The sequence below is a fragment of the Nicotiana attenuata genome, unplaced genomic scaffold (genome assembly GCF_001879085.1).
Source record: "Nicotiana attenuata strain UT unplaced genomic scaffold, NIATTr2, whole genome shotgun sequence".
NCBI lineage: Eukaryota > Viridiplantae > Streptophyta > Magnoliopsida > Solanales > Solanaceae > Nicotiana > Nicotiana attenuata.
Genome location: NW_017673960.1, coordinates 66,736 through 76,369, shown reverse-complemented (window position 1 = coordinate 76,369; position 9,634 = coordinate 66,736). Strand labels below are relative to the sequence as shown.

Below are 9,634 nucleotides of genomic sequence, written 5' to 3'. Positions count from 1 at the left end.
ATAAAAGGGAGAAATTATGATTGAAAACATATTTAAAATTTAATACTATCCAAGCATATGAGTGAAAATATAGGATTCATGGATGTGAATATCAGATTTAGAATTTTTTTTATCAATTATTACGAATATAGTATTTTATTTTTGCGTGTCTAACATCAGTTGACATTTAATTTGAAATGAAATTTTTTAAAAGCAAATTCGATTTAATTTAAAACATATATTTAATTGTCTATCTTACAAAAATACATTTTTGTCTATATTTAGTTCTCAATTAAATTGAACCATTTTAATAGTAACTCCAATTTGATTCAAAATAATATATTTAATTGTATATTTTGTTGAAAAATATTTTTGAGCAAAATTTTACATAGATACTTTGCTTGCTTATTTTTCTTAAAATATTTTTATGATATTTTCTCTTTTTGTATTAATTTTCAACTTACATGAAACATATTTATAAGTGGCGCCTTCTCTTTTTAACCTTACATTATTTTATTATATTCAGGTATAAATGGAAAGAGCTTTAATATTACTTAGATTTTTGCAAATATTTTTTTATTCATAAAGTTATATCTTTAAAAATAGTATTAATTTTGAACTCACTTTTGGAAAAAGGTTGGTGCAATTATTATAAATAGATTTCAACCGTAAAATTACTTTAGCATCATCATAGAGATGTAAATAATCTCACAAGGAAATCGTTATTCAATTTAAAGTTTAAACCGATATTTTATACCTAAATTAAAGAACTATTTAACGTTAAGTCTAGTGTTTACGGATTAAAGGAAAGTATTTTAATTAATATTACATATTATCCTAAATATTAGGAGTTTGTATATAGTTCAAATAAGGAAAATATTTAGATAACCTGAATTCTAATTGATTTCAAATTATTCCTAAATAGTAGTAGTAAATTAAGTAAATTATAAGTTTACAATTTTGTCCAATCTATAAGCTATTTTAAAGGACAAAAAATGCGAACGACATTTCGCTAAGGGCCTTCGTGCTTTTAATATAGTATAGACTAGTTTCTATGTACGTGCCTCGCACGTAATACACTAAAACAGAGAAAAGAAAGATGGGAAAAAAACTATCTAACAGAGTAGATATTAGAAATGTACAACGATGAATTGGACTAATAGTTAACATAAAAGTTCTAACCCTAAATGTTCACTTGGCAAGCTCGATCCGACTTGCAAGGGGAGCAACTTCAAGAACTATTTTATGTTATCACCAGTGACCCAACATCTAGATTTTATTCTATGGTTGGTAATATTTGCCGTATTACTCTTCACTCTTCCTTCTTTTCGTCCTTCGTGTGAAGGAAAGAATTAATTTTATGCAACATGTTATTAAACATAAATTATAATTACTCGATAATAATTCAGCTTAGACATGTATACTCTTTATGCTCACTCTTTAATAACTCTTCGTAAAGTCAATGTGCATAAGAAACAAAAACTAAAACAACATATACGTACCTTTAGACCAAAATTCTGATCAAGCCAAAAATACTTGAAGTAACTTCTTCTTTTTTCAACTCATAATTTGTCCAAACACATACTAAGAGTCCATGTGATATTGTAATTCTGTAAGCGGCCACTGATTTCAGTCACTTTAGACCTAAAACAATCAAATTAGATCCACTTTAATTTTATGAGGAAGACCTCAAATCATAAGTATTTTGGAAGAGAATCAAAATACACATTTTTCACAAAATTAATATGGTGATTGTGTATTGGTTGAGATGGAGGTATTAGAAGGAGCAGGATCTCTGAAATTTGACAATTGACATACTAATTTATATAATTGATAAAGAGAGCACGGTAAGAAAAGGCTTCAATCACATACCAGCAACATTGGGACATCAATCACGCAAATTTAGTTATTTGAATAATTACGACCTATTGAAAAATTGAGATTTCAATGTACTCTAGAAACTGATATATGCATTGGTATATATTATTTAAATACATGTTAACAAAATTAATATAGGCAGTGGCTATATTATTATCTAAATACACGTCTACAGCAATAGCTTGTCTACAAAAAAACATCCAAGAGTGAAAAGTAGAAGATAAAAAAAATAAAAATAAAAACAAGATAATCTTAAGGATATCATTCAGATGTTTAAGTTCTTGTCTAGTTACTGGGTATTAGCACTCAAAGAGAACAAAGACACAAGAAAATATATAGCTTAACAATATACCAATATAATATAAATTAAACACATGACTGGATTATCTCTTTGAAGAATTTCAAATAACGGAGGAGTACTAATGTCTTTGTAATGGAAATTTTTATAATTCATCTCTGGTGGCAGAAATTCATGGAGACGAAATTTTAATCGATTTCAAAAATCTAAAAATTAGGTAAAGTTAATATTACAATTTTATCCAATATGGATTATTCTTTGAAGAAATAATTTAGCTTTAGGGGCATAAAAGTCGATCAATATTTAGGGGATATTTTCGTCGTTCAATATTTAGTGTGAAACATTCGTGCTTTTATAATAATATAGATAGATAGATAGATATAGATATATAGATATATAGATAGATATAAATATATAGATTATTTGGAGGCTTGTTGGATTTTAAGACCAAAATCTTGCTTAAATTTGGTAACTTGTTTTGCTGTTTTAGGGTGTGTTAATAACTCAAGTCTTGTAATATGCTGAATTTACACTTTGTCTTGTAAATATGTACAAAGGAGAAAACTAGTTTCCATGTTGAATGACGCGGCTTCTATAGATAGTCGGGTGCTAATTGCACCAATCGAGTTCTCCTTTCTGTCGAACCAACTTATCTCCATGTAAACTACTTTCTCGAAGCACATTAAGCGAATCCGCTTGATTAACTTACATCCTGCTACAGCAAAAAAGAATGTCCTCAAGGGTGTTGCTAGTAAATTAAAGAAGCCAATCCTAGACCGATAAATATCAATGACCAAAATCTTGAATGTTCTCTGACTTCATGAGCTGGTTCATACAAAGTCTTGATAACATTAGAAAGAAGTACCCCAAAAATAGGTAATATTATAGCATTAACCACTACAGCTATACAACCAAGTAATAATTCTGGAATCTCTGGTTTGTTCATAAATGCCAAGCGACAAAGTGTGTTGTTTTTATCCTTCCTCAGTACAGCTGTTGCTGAATTAAGATCATGACATTCATTAACTGCTTTCTCTGCTGCCGTAACTGAAATGGACCACGAATGATGGCTACTATTCTCGATCCTGAACGAGCCTCTACTTACTGATCGTATTAGAATATTCTGCTTATTTGGTTTGTTTTCAGGAGTTAAGAATATCTCTTCCTTGTCCAGTTCATTTGAATCTTGTTCTCCTGAATATTTGCTAAGCTCTTGCAACTGTATAAGCTGAACATATGTTCCTTCCCTATTCTGCAGCAGTTCCATGAGGGAACCTGAAAGTTTGAAAAGGATAAGTGTGACGACCCAAAGGGTCATCACCGGACTTCTCCCTATTTCCGAGCTTCCGAGGCCTTAAAAACCTCGCTTTTAGTTGCCTCGATTTGCGTGCGCAGTCCGAGCGCGAAGCCGGAAAGCTTTTATGTTGAAATATGTGAACTTTGTGAAAAATTTGAAGAATTTTGATATTAATATGTTTAAGGTTGACTTTAGTCAACATTTTTGGTAAACGGACCCGGACTCGAGATTGGACGGTCCCGGAAGGTCCGTAGAAAAATATGGGACTCGGGCATGTGCCCGGAGTCGAATTCCGAGGTCTAGAGCCCAAGAAATGAATTTTTCTGTGAAATTGTTTTTCTGAAATTAATAAGGAAAATGGAAATAAAAATTTATTAAAAGACTGTGGTATCGGGCTCGTATTTTGGTTCCGACGCCCGGCACAAGTCTTATATATTGTTTAAGCGCTTTCTGTGAAGTTTGGTCGAAATCGGACGTCGTTTGACGTGTTTCGGACCTAAATATCTAAAGTTAGAAGTTTATGAAGTTTGAAATGAAAATGATGATTTTGAGGCTTGATTCAATGACTTTGATGTTATTTTGGCGATTTGATCGCTCGAGTAAGTTCGTAGGACGTAGTGTGTGTGATTGGTTAGGAGCCCCGAGGGCTCGGGAGTGAATTGGAGGTGGTTCGGGGTGTTTTTGGCCTTAGAGTTGTTGCAGAAGTTCTGCTTCTGGTGTTCAGAGAATTTGTTCTCTGCGATCGCGATTCCATTCCTGCGATCGCATAGAGTCTTCTCCAGGAATTTCCAAATTTCTTCAACGCGATCGCATAAGTTGTCACGCGATCGCATAGTCTGACCAGTCTCTTCAATGCGATCGCACTCACCTCTACGCGATCGCACAACTTTACACTTCACCCAAAAGTCCTGGCTTCCCTTCTTCTACGCGAACGCATGAATTGTTCTGCGATCGCGGAAGCCAAGCTTCCACTCCTCTATGCGATCGCATCAATTGCCCCGCGATCGCATAGACCAAAAGCGCCCAGTTATTTTAAAGCCTAAAAACAGAACCAGTGACGGTATTTCTTCATTCTTTTCACACGAGCTCTCCTCTTAAACCCTCCATAGACGAAATTCAAGCTCTCCTTCCTCCCTAACTCTTTGGGTAAGTAATCTTAACATCATTCCCTCATTATTTCTTCATCTAATTACTAATTTCCTAGCCTAAATCATGAAAACAAAGTAGAAATTATGGGTTTTGGGTAGAGTAGGGTTTTGAGAATTTTGGGTGATTCAACCTCAATTTGGGGTCGAATCTTAAAACAAATTATATATTTGCACTCGTGGGGTTATGGGTGATCGGGTTTTGGTCCGAGCCTAGAGTTTGGACCATGTGGGCCCCGGTGTCTAATTTTGGTATTTTTGGAATAATGCTAGAAAATTTATATCTAGGCTATGAGAAGTTGCCATTGAGTCTTTATTGATATTGTTGAATTAATTATGCCTAGATATCACTGTATTGGAGGTGGAATCACGAGGTAAAGCGATAGTTGAGGATTAAGTGGATTTCAAGGCTTTGAGGTAAGTGTTTGGTTTAACCCTAGCTTGAGGGAATAGGAGTTGAGTCTTGTTGCTAATTGCTATGTGATCGAGTACGATGTATAGGCATGGTGACGAGTATCTATACATTGGTGTCTAGCATGACCGTGAGTCCTTATAACGTGATTATCATGATTTGGTTGTGAACTCCGCGTTTATTGGAGGATTTCTATATGTTGTGAATAACATGTGAACGGTAATAGGATCATTTGATTCCTGGAGCATTGGCTCGAATTGTGATACGAATATTGGAAGTATACGAAATGACTTGATTCTTTGGAGCGTTGGCTCAAAATAGTAAAGTGAATTATACGATAAGGAAAATAAGAAAGAGAAAGCGTTGTTGATTATTCCCTTGTCGGGACGTTTGGTTGAACTTGTTGGATTCTTTCCCTTGCCGGGATGGTTGTCAAATATTTGCTTATTTTATGCCCCTTAATTGTGACTGTTGTTTGGGAAGTCAGACTATTAAATGATATTGAGGATCGGGTTGCATGCCGCAACAATGATGTTGAGGATCGGGTTGCGCGCCGCAACAATAATATATGAGGATCGGGTTGCGCGCAACAATGATACATGATAAATGATATGGGTCGGGTTGCACGCCGCAACAATGATATTTTGGAGCGGTTGCACGCCGCAACAATGGTAATTATGGAGCGGGTTGCACGCCGCAACAATTATTGAGGCTATGTGTTTACATTTGAGTATTGATTCCTTGTTCACTATGATCCTAAGTTTGCTTTAGTTGTTACTCTGGATTATTGTTATTATTGTAACTCCCCATAGCATGTTTCCCCTCCCGTGTTGTTAATTGCTTTGTATTCGATTTCCGCTGTATATCTATAACTGCACAGGTTTATGTGGTGTCCAGTCTAGCCTCGCCACTACTTTGCCGGGGTTAGGCTAGACACTTACCAGCACATGAGGTCGGTTGTGCTGATGCTAAACTTCTGTGCATTTTTGCACAGGTCCAGGTTTTGAGGAACAGCAGCAGCAGTAGGCGATTCATATTCACGAGACTGAGGTAGCCTTGCAGGCGTCCGCAGGCCCGGCGTCTCTTCTCATTGTTTTCTTTTAGACTGTTGCCTCCTTGTTTCGAGACAGACAGCTGTTATATTTCTTTCTGACCTTTGTATTTAGTTTATTCTTAGTGGTTCGTGAGTAATGTGACACCAAATCTTGGGTAGAGGTTGTTTTTGACTATTCCGCGTTTTAAATTCATCATTTTAAGACAGACTTCCGCTATTGTTCTTATTAGACTTTATGTTCTATATTGATGTTATAAACTGTTAAAGATAATTGCTAGTGATGGAAAGGTAATTAAGTTGGCTTGCCTAGCTACCACGAGTAGGCGCCATCACGACTAGGTTACATAGGTCTCACAACTCACGAACAAACTTAGTAGAGTCTGAGGGTTAGGTACGGAGACGTCTGTACTTGTCCCCCAGAGTCTATTGAGTTAGGAAAAAAATCTCTCATTTGTTCTTTCTTGTCGTGCGATTTGGTTTCTTTAATGCTGATTGAATTTCCACTCTGTTCTTTCGCAGATGGCGAGAACACGCGCTTCCTCATCCTCCGATCAGCAGTCCGAGCCCCAGGAAGCTCTCGCTAGGGGCAGAGGACGTGGCCGTGCTAGGGGCCGAGGTAGGGGCAGGGCCCAGCCACCAGCAGCAACACCAGTGGCGGACCCTCAGGTTGGACTTGACGAGGAGGTTCCGGCCCCAACTCAGACAGTTCCGGTGGGCCCAGCTCAGGTCCCAGAGGGGTTTATTGCCACCCCAGTTCTTCAGGACGCCTTGGTCCGGTTGGTTGGCCTCATGGAGAATGTCACCCGAGCAGGATTTCTTCCTGCAGCACCAGCCACTTCCCAGGCTGGAGGAGGAGCCCAGACTCCTGTTGCACGTACTCCGGAGCAGGTAGCTCCCCAGACTCAGATTCCACCGGGTCAGCCAGCTGTGGCAGTTCAGCCAGGGGTAGTTGCACAGGCCGGTGATGGAGCGGCTATGTCCGCTGATACTTTGTGGAGGCTGGACAGGTTCACCAAGCTTTTCACTGCTACATTCAGCGGAGCCTCTTCTGAGGACCCCCAGGATTTCTTATTCAGCTGCCACGAGGTTCTTCGGAACATGGGCATTGTGGAGTCCAATGGAGTCGATTTTGCGGCTTTTTATCTATCTGGATCCGCCAAGACTTGGTGGAGAGATTACTGTTTAGCCAGACCAGCAGGGTCGCCGCCTTTGACTTGGGATCAGTTTTCAGAGTTGTTCCTGGAGAAGTTTCTTCCCGTTACTCAGAGGGATGCTTATCGGAGGCAGTTTGAGCGCCTCCAGCAGGGGTCTATGACAATCACTCAGTATGAGACCCGGTTTATCGATCTAGCTCGCCATGCCCTCGTCATACTTCCCACTGAGAGGGAGAGGGTGAGGAGATTTATTGACGGTTTGATCCAGCCCATTCGTCTTCAGATGGCCAGAGAGGCTAGTAGTGACATTACGTTTCAGGAGGCGGCCAATGTGGCCCGGAGGATCGAGATGGTTCTGCCCCAAGGGGGTGGTCATAGGTCAGACAAGAGACCCCGTCACTCAGGTCGATTCAGTGGTGCCTCACCTGGAGGCAGGGATTCTTATGATAGGGGTCAGTCTTCCAGGCCCTTTCAGTCAGCCCTCCAGGCTTCGCAGGGTGCTCCAGGCGATCGTGGTTCTCGTGGGCAGTATTCTGATCAGCAGCCCATCAGTGCACAGCCCCTTCAGAGTTTTCGTGGAGGTCACTCGGGTCGTCAGGGCCAGTCTCATCGTACAGAGGAATGTTATGAGTGTGGCGAGTATGGTCACATCAGGAGAGCTTGCCCGAGATTGAGGGGTACACAGTCACAGCAGCAGGGTCCTCACCCCATGATTCAGGCACCAGGTGACCTACAGCGTGCCCAGCCAGCCAGGGGCAGGGGTAGTGATCATAGAGGTGGAGGTCGAGACCCTAGAGGTGGAGGCCGGACCACCAGAGGTAGGGGCCAGCCGCTAGCCGATCGTCCCAGAGACATGGTTCAGGGAGGTGGGGCTGATCCCCGGTTTTATGCTTTACCAGCCAGACCAGAGGCTGAGTCGTCAGATGCCGTTATTTCAGGTACTATTCTGGTTTGCGATAGAGATGCGTCAGTGCTATTTGACCCTGGGTCTACATATTCATATGTGTCGTCTTATTTTGCACCCTGCCTGGCTATGTCTAGTTATGCTTTGGACATTCCCGTTTATGTATCTACACCGGTGGGTGACTCTATAGTAGTTGACCGGGTGCATCATTCCTGTGTGGTTGTGTTTGAGGGTCTTGAGACCCGTGTTGATTTACTGCTTTTAGACATGGTGGATTTCGACGTTATATTGGGGATGGATTGGTTGTCCCGGTATCATGCCATCTTATATTGTCACGCCAAGACCGTGACCTTGGCTTTGCCAGAATTGTCCCGACTAGAGTGGAAAGGGACTTCGGGTCATGCCAATCGCAGTGTTATTACATATGCCAAGGCTCGACGCATGGTCGAGAAGGGGTGTTTAGCTTATCTGGCGTATGTTCGCGACTCCAGCGCAGAAGTTCCTTCTATTGACTCCGTTCCTATTGTTCGAGAGTTCCCTGAGGTTTTCCCTTCAGACCTGCCGGGCATGCCGCCCGACAGGGATATTGATTTCTGTATTGATCTGGCTCCGGGCACGCAGCCCATTTCTATTCCGCCGTATCGCATGGCCCCGCCAGAGTTGAAGGAGTTAAAGGACCAGTTGCAGGAATTACTAGAGAAGGGTTTTATCAGGCCTAGTGTTTCTCCTTGGGGTGCGCCGGTGTTATTTGTGAAGAAGAAGGATGGTTCGATGCGGATGTGTATTGATTACCGACAGTTGAACAAGGTGATGATAAAGAACAAGTATCCATTGCCGAGAATTGATGATTTGTTTGACCAGCTTCAGGGAGCAAAGGTGTTTTCAAAGATAGACTTGAGATCTGGCTATCATCAGCTGAAGATTAGGGCGTCTGATGTCCCTAAGACGGCGTTCCGCACTCGGTATGGGCACTATGAGTTTTTAGTCATGTCATTTGGTTTGACCAATGCCCCAGCAGCGTTTATGGAGTTGATGAACCGAGTGCTCAGGCCATATCTAGACTTATTCGTGATAGTCTTCATTGATGACATCTTGGTGTACTCTCGCAGCCAAGAAGAGCACGAGCAGCACCTCAGAGTGGTCCTTCAGACTCTGAAAGATAGTCAATTATATGCTAAGTTTTCGAAGTGCGAGTTCTGGTTGAGTTCGGTTGCATTTCTGGGTCATATTGTATCAGCAGAGGGTATTCAGGTGGACCCGAAGAAGATTGAGGCAGTCAAGAATTGGCCTCGACCAGCTTCAGCGATCGAGATTCGGAGTTTCTTGGGGTTAGCAGGTTATTACCGTCGGTTCGTGGAGGGATTTTCTTCTATTGCAGCCCCGATGACCAGATTGACCTAGAAGGGTGCCCAGTTCAGATGGTCAGATGAGTGTGAGGCGAGCTTCCAGAAGCTCAAGACAGCTCTGACCACGGCACCGGTGTTGGTTTTGCCCACGGGTTCAGGGCCTTACA

General features: G+C 40.9%; 1 pseudogene; it reads right to left on the bottom strand.

Annotated features, from left to right (window-relative positions):
• Positions 1-2,682: 2,682 nt before the first annotated feature.
• The window catches only part of LOC109217708, a 38,106-nt pseudogene continuing 31,154 nt past the window's right edge, over positions 2,683-9,634 (bottom strand).